Consider the following 7,790-nt stretch of genomic DNA (forward strand, 5'->3'; position numbering starts at 1 on the left):
CAACCTCACCTTATTTAAATAATTAGGGACGGGCATCATCAAACCCGTGGCCATAGCCCATACTAAGTTGGGCTTGCTGGCCCATGACCAGCGACAAAAATAATTGATGCAACCAACCCCAATTAGCATTACGGTTTAGTCAAGTCTATGCAATTAAAGAATAAGAGATAGGTAAGGCTGGGCAAAGCACAAAACAAACACTACCCACCACTGGGCTCCCTAAACCCGCTTCAGCACCTGGGTCCTTACTTGAAGAAGAGGCCTCCCAAGCCCATTTGTTTAAAGCCCACTTAAAACTGGACTTTAGATGAAACAAGCGTTTCATATGCTGGAGAGGATCGTCTTTTTACTTTTTAACCGCAGCATTGACTTTCTCCTTCAAAAATGGGCTTTGACTTTGACTGGGGGATATTAACACTAGATGGGCCTCTGAACCCTCCAACCCAATCGAATTCAAACCCTCATCAACATGGGCTTATATTATATAGGATAGGATACTTTTCTTTTTTAAGTGAAATTGAAAAGAACTATTTTATAGTTTAGATTAGATTTTACATAATACTTTTTATTTTTATTTTTATTTTTTTGCGAATTTTAAATGACATGGCAACATATAACCGTTAGATGTTGTGAAATCTAATATAAACTATAAAATAGTTAATCTCCATTTCACTTAAAATGAAGATGATTCTATTCTGAGCGAGACAATGTTGGCCTCACCATTTTTAATAATTAGGGACAGGCATAATCAAACCCGAGGCCAGAGCCCAGGCTAAGCTGGGCTTGCTGGCCCATGACCAGTGCTAGCTGCAATTTGAAAGTGAAAATAATTGATGCAAGCAACCCCAACTAGCTATTCAAGTCTATGCAATTGAAGAATAAGTAAAAGGCAAGGCTAGGCGAAGCACAAAACAAACACTACCCATCACTGGGCTCTCTAAACCCGCTTCCGCACCCGGGGTTTTACTTGAAGAAGAGGCATCTCAAGCCCTTTTGCTCAACTTGAGATATTTACCAACTATTTTTTGAGTGTTAAGGCCAGAAATTTATGATGAATTTGCATAGGTAAATAATTACTTATAAAATGATTTCCTAGCAGAAAATCACAGTGCATATTTGGGAAACGAAGTATCTTTGGGATAACAAATTTGTTATTGCTCTTCCAAATTGCAACATTCTTTACTTTATATTCTATCTTTGTTTCTTTCCCATCTATTCCTTTGAATGTGATGGGGCTCTTCATTAGCATCCATTTTTCGAAGGAAGTGCATTCCACCTGCAACTACAGATTGTAGCTCCAGTATCTATAAGGACACTAAGACTATATGGCTTATATCCTAAGAAATGAAAGTTTCCTAAGACAGACATATATCTTTTCTTTCCTTGACTAGGAGAAAAAATAATTTCTTGATTTCCTGTTTGAAAATGATAGATTTTTGCACTTTTTACCTCTTTCTTTTTATTTTTGAGGTGAGTTGTTCCTGGCATAATTGGGATTTTCAATGCAATAGCTTCTTTATTAGAACTACTGCTTTAGGCTCCTTCATCATTCTTAGGAATATTAAAGCTTAGCTTTGCAAATTTTTCCCATTCATCTTTTTCTTGATGGGGAAAATCTTTTATCCACTTATGAACCCGATTATCTAAAAAATATAGATTTTTTTTTCCGGAGGCTTGAAGGGATGTTGTCTCTTTATTTTGATCTTTTGTTAGATCACTTAGAAGCCACTGTCGTGGGACTTCTAAATCTTTCCAGTCTATCTAGGACTAATTTTTGTGTCAAAAGGTCTAGGTTCAAATATTTCTACAAAATTTTTGTTTAAATATTTTTTAGATGTTTAGGGTAATCTTGTTAATTCATGGATTGGTTGCCAGTGAATTGATAGATCATGAGAGCTTTCTTTCATGTCTATTCCTTTGGTAACCATTGGATTTTCACGCAAATAATGTGGACATGTACATAAATAGGCATGACCATTGCTTGGAGCACATTAGTAGCACCGAAAGGTATGTGCAAAAATTTCAAACGTCGCGTCTGCCTGAGTTCATCTCCAAAGACGGCTGGGTTGGGGGCATTTTGGGGAAGGCAGCCACATAAGTGATCACGTGCGAGTCATGTGATCATATTTCTCAAAAACTCTTGCTGAGAAAATTTTGAATTTTGACAACCTATAGATCTCTTACTTTTTTAATTTTTTAATTCTTCAATTTGTTCTTCAGTGAAGCTTATTTCTTCTCCAACAACATCTTTGAGTCTTAGATTTTCTTTATGATGTTTTCAGTACAAAATACTTATATTTATAGGATAATTAAGATAGGTAAAAATAAAAATAAGTATAGTAATCAAATCATTAGAATCAGTATTAATAAGTAATTATCTTATAAGGAATATATACCTATTATAAAACCATATCATATATTCAAACAATATGTCTCACATATACATCTCTCTATTTCAATACTAGAATGTAGAAACCTTTGTCTAATGATTATAAATTCCTTAAAAAAAAATTCCATCTAAGAAGGAATTTCTCTTGAAATCTCATATTTAATTTCAATAAAGTATATTCTAAAGTGTTATTTGATATAATATAGATTAAACTAGCTAGCTGTTTTCTTGCTCCCTTCCCCTGTTCCATAGTTGAAACAGGGCATTGCCTATATTAGTATATTATAATAAAATATAGATTAAACTATTATTTCAATTCTTCAATTTTTCTTATAGAATCCAATTCTATACTCAAAAGTTCAGTTATATTATTTTAACCTTTTTAACTATTAAATTCACAAATGAGCTCCTTATACGTAAAAAACATACCATGAAATCAGCAATGCTAACCAAAATGAAGAAACAAGAACATCATTTCAAGAAACCGACAAGTAATCTCATCTTAATAATGCAGCAAAAGGGAAAAATGCAATGACCTTATTATTGACACTTTTAAGAGCTACATCAAACTATAAATGTCACCAATATTACCTGTTGATATCCTCCATGCGTTCCAATTTCAAGATTTTTTTTTTTTTTAAAAAAAAAAAAAAATTTCCGATCAAATGAAACTCAGTTGCAACATCTTTGATGTGTCTATCTGTTATTTCTGGTTGTTCAACAAAACAAGCAATTCCAACCCCAAAAATAAAAAATCAAACACTCCTAGATTATGTTTCTTTTAGTGTTAATATTATTAAGAAAATCATTCATGGTTATCTCTTCTTCTTCTTTTTTCACGTAAAAAGAATTGGATCCGAAATCTCCACCAATCAACCGGTAGAAGTCTTTTGGACAAATGAATGTAGATTCAGAGTGCCTTAGATAGCAAGATTCCATTACTATACACATCACCACAATACCTCATTTTTCATACCATACTCTGCATACAACGTGTTGGGAAAAGCAAAAAACAAAAGTCGATACAAAAGTCCACCGCCGACAAATTTTTAGATTTATCGGAGCATAGTTTTATAAATTATCAACGCTTGTGAGCGTCAATAAATCCATAGTTTTATAAGCGTCAATAAATCCTTCATCTACACTAAAGTCAGCAGCTTCAGCTCATGGTTTAGCTCGGGCGGCAATTAAACAAGTCATTGATGCTACTTGGGTGGAGGAAATTCCTCCTTGTATCCGTGATATTATTTTGGCAGATTTCTCTACTCTTTGATCTTTTGGCAATTTTGTGACTGTCCTTTGATTTGTTTTAATTAATGAAAGTTCAGAATCTATTCTTAAAAATAAATAAATAAATAAATAAAAAGGCAAGCGGTGTTAAAATAGTGGCGTTTTGTAAACACCAACACATTATTAGCATTTTGTAAGTGCCAATAGTTTTTCAGTGTTTATTAAATACCAAAAATGTGTCAGCGGATTATTAGATGCTGACAAATTGGTTGCCTTCTCTAAACATTAGTAATTTATCATTGTTTTATAAATCCTAAAAATTTATTGATGCTTACAAAACACAGGTAATTTTATAATTACTGGAAAATATAAGTAGTGCAAAGGCAATAATATTTTTATCTTATTAAAAATATTTTTGTCTACATTTGACATTTGACGTCGCTCTGTACCAACAAAACGCTATAAAACATAGAAGAAGAAAAAAATGCTGTTTCAACTACATTTATAAATATTGTCAACATAAGCAACATAAAGTTCAAAAAACATAACCATATTTTGAAAGCACTATAAAAATAAAGCATAAGAATATAAGATAAGCATCCAAACATTTGCTTAATACATCATGGTTATTTAATACTCCACTAGAGCAGCCATCTGTCCAAATAGCCATCCAAGACTCATCCTCATCCTCATTGTCGGCATTATTGTTACCTGCTGAATCATAATGTGTTCATTTCAATAATAGGAAGAAGAAAAAAAATGACAGGCGCATCAATTATAACAACAAAAATAAATAAATAAAAAAAAATACTAGACCAAGAAAAATAGATATATATGTATTATGGATTGTGAATTATGGGTTGTGTAAATCATGACATACCAAAATATGTGTAATCCATACCCAATTCATCCATATAATCAGTTGCTTTCCCACAAACAATTTTCATAATTTGTATTAGCTAACCAATAACTAACCCAATTCACTCCAAACAAAAGATGATCATATAGACCAATGATTGCAATTCAAAAAACAGCAAATGACTCGAGTTATTATAGACCAATGATAACCAAAGATAGCTGGTTGTAGCTAATAAGATCATGACAGATAGGCTGGGACTATTCATTGTTGGTAATACTATTCTACAAGTTGGGCATGACCATATAAAAGGGCAGGCTGAAGGACCAATTGTGATTGTCTTACTTGAGCATGACTATAGTAGCACTTATTCACAATGTTCATTCAAGTCCGATTTGAGCTATAGCATGATCTAGCACCACTATAGTATTAATGAAAACTAATGTGATTTACAATACTCAAACATGGAGATTCCCAAAATTTTGGAATCTTCAGTAATTTGACTCGTAAGGCATGATGTCTGTTAACAAATAAGTAGTTTTTTTTTTTAATGTTTCTTTTGATGAGTCTAATAGTAACCAATTGGATGTCACGATATAATATGTGCCCTTTCATACCTTTTTAGTCTTTTTCTATTAAGAAATTTGACTAATTCTAAATTAAGTCTAAAATTTTACCACAATCTCCCTTTTGTCAAGAAGATTTGGAAACCAATTTGCTACTCTACACGGGTTGTCTGCCCGAAGCTACCTGAATACACTAATATCCTAGACTTTTATTTTATTTTTTTCTTGAAAAAGCACCAATAAATATTTCACATTTGCGACGCTTTTGTTTTAACGAAACTAATTTACGAGATTTACTAGCGTCCATAAAAAGCACCGAAAAATTCCTCTTATATCGGCATTTATTTTGGCCGTTAGGAAAAAAATTTACTTTGGTAAAAGCACCATTTCTAGTGGTGCAATCATTTTTGACAAATTTTAGTTTATTCAAACCTTAACTTTAATTTTTTTTTAATTCATAACCATCCAATCCAAAATAACTAAAGTTGAGATTACAAATGGATAGAACCCTAGGCCTCAAGAAACATGCTTTTATTTGATCAATAGAAGAAAAACATGAAAAGATGCCAATATTATGTAAAAGAAAAACCGCTTGACATGTAAAGGAAAAAACCATGAAAATCCAATAGTGAGTCCACTAATCTATACAAAACCACTAGGCAAAAATGAAATCAGCAATACCAACAAAATAAAGAAGGGAGATCATTTATTAATGTAGAGAATGGAAAATGCAATGAGCTTGTTATTGGCATTAATCGGTACCATTAGATGTCTCTTCAATTTGCTTAACCAAACTATAATTATCACTAAGTTACCAATATTACCTGGTGATATTATGGTCTACTTGTAATTCTACTTTCCATGTCTTCTAGTTTCAAGAAGCTTTTTCTTGATCAAAAGAAGCTTAGTTCCCACATCTTTAATGCTCATCTATTCTATGGGCTCTTCAACGGAACAAGCAACTCCAATCCCAAATATCATACTCAAGCATTCATGGATTTCACTTCTTCTAATGTTGTTGTTATTATGAGAATTAGTCATGGCTATATCTTCTTTGCTTCCCTGGAAAAGAATTGCATCTGCAATCTCAACCACTCGTTCAGGTAGAGCTTCATGGACAAATGAATGTAGATTTAGAGTGTCTTGGAACATATCGTCTGTTGGTCTTTTTCCAGTAAACATTTCTAATAAGAGGATCCCATAGCTATATACATCACCATAGGAGGAGACTTCATTCCCATACCATACTCTGAAATTCAACATATATATATACATATATATGATTAATTGTAATATGACTTATAATTAACACGTATATGCTAAGAAAGCAATTCTGCTATGACACTCTCTAAAATGATGAAACCAGGAAATAAAATTGTACAATACCAAGCTTTTATGAATAAAAAGCATAATAAAATGTCTTATCCTCTTCAAACTTAGAAATATTATTAAAGTAAAAAGGAATATAATTGAGGAATGATAAAGAGTGACTTCACCTGGAGCAATATAACCAACAGTTCCTTTTACTCCAATAGAGCTCGACTGGTTGGTTGAAGAGTTATGGTTTGCTTTGGGAGAGAATCTTGCTAACCCAAAGTCTCCAACATGCATGCCCAATCATTTCATTGTCAAGAAGAACATTGCTTGGCTGCAAGTCACAATGGAGGATTGGTGTTTGACAATGATGGTGGAGATATTCCAATGCGCTCGCAACATCAATGATGATATTCAATCTCTGATAAAGATTCAAATTCCTCCGCTCCTGATACGCCTCATCTTCTTTAATAGTTGGATGCAACCAATCCTCAAGGCTTCCATTGACCATGAATTCATAAACTAGAGCCTTGAAATTATTAGCTTGATAATCAACACCTGAACAAACTGTAAGTATCTTTACAAGATTCCGATGCCTGATGCTTCTTAAGGCCTTGCACTCTGCAAGAAAGCTCTTTGAAGCTCCATGACGCAGAAGGTTGAGCACCTTGACAGCGATTGTTGTTCTACTCTCATCGATGATTCCTTTATACACGGATCCAAAACTACCCACACCGAGCAAATTAGCAGAGGAGAACCCATTAGTGGCTTTTAGGAGACTTTGGTAAGACAAATTCAAAAGCAAATTTCCCGAAGAACTTGAAGTAGTTTCTTTTCTTTTCTTTCTTAAGCAACATAAATCCAAAAAAAAAAAAAAGCATAGAAATTACTCCTAGAAGCCCGCAAACTATGGAGATAATTAATTTCATGGATAAGGTCAATTTCGTCTTTGTAGACTCTTTGAAGTTACATTTTGGCAATTGCATCTGAAGTATTCCCCCACACAATTGATTATTTCCCACAATTGAAGTTGCACTTGAGTTCTTGAAAACGCCATTTGTTGGCACTAGACCCTCAAAATTGTTGTAAGATAGATTCAAAAGATCCAACGAGTTGAAACCTGCAAAAAAGTTAGGAATTTTTCCTGAAAAATTGTTTCGAGAAAGAACTAACTTCCGAAGTCCTCTCAAAGAACCAAAACTTGATGGAATGGTCCCATGGAAAAGATTTCCTCGCATATCCAAAGACTCGAGCATAATACAACTGGCAAGACTCCTTGGAATTTCACCGGACAACATATTTTCTGAAATATCGAATTCACCTAGATTTTTTAGATTTTCAACTGCCATGGGAAGGAGACCCGTGAAACGGTTTCTAGACAAATAGAGACCGATTGATATGGATGAGAGACCAAATATTTGTGGAGGTATGGTGC

At 33.4% G+C, this 7,790-nt stretch overlaps 1 protein-coding gene across 3 annotated transcripts in view; it reads left to right on the forward strand.

Moving 5' to 3' along the window:
- LOC132188181 (probable LRR receptor-like serine/threonine-protein kinase At3g47570) overlaps positions 1 to 7,790 on the forward strand; it is a 50,960-nt gene that overhangs the window by 33,025 nt on the left and 10,145 nt on the right. The window lies entirely within an intron of this gene.

Source organism: Corylus avellana, chromosome ca7, assembly GCF_901000735.1.
Source record: "Corylus avellana chromosome ca7, CavTom2PMs-1.0".
NCBI classification, from domain to species: domain Eukaryota; kingdom Viridiplantae; phylum Streptophyta; class Magnoliopsida; order Fagales; family Betulaceae; genus Corylus; species Corylus avellana.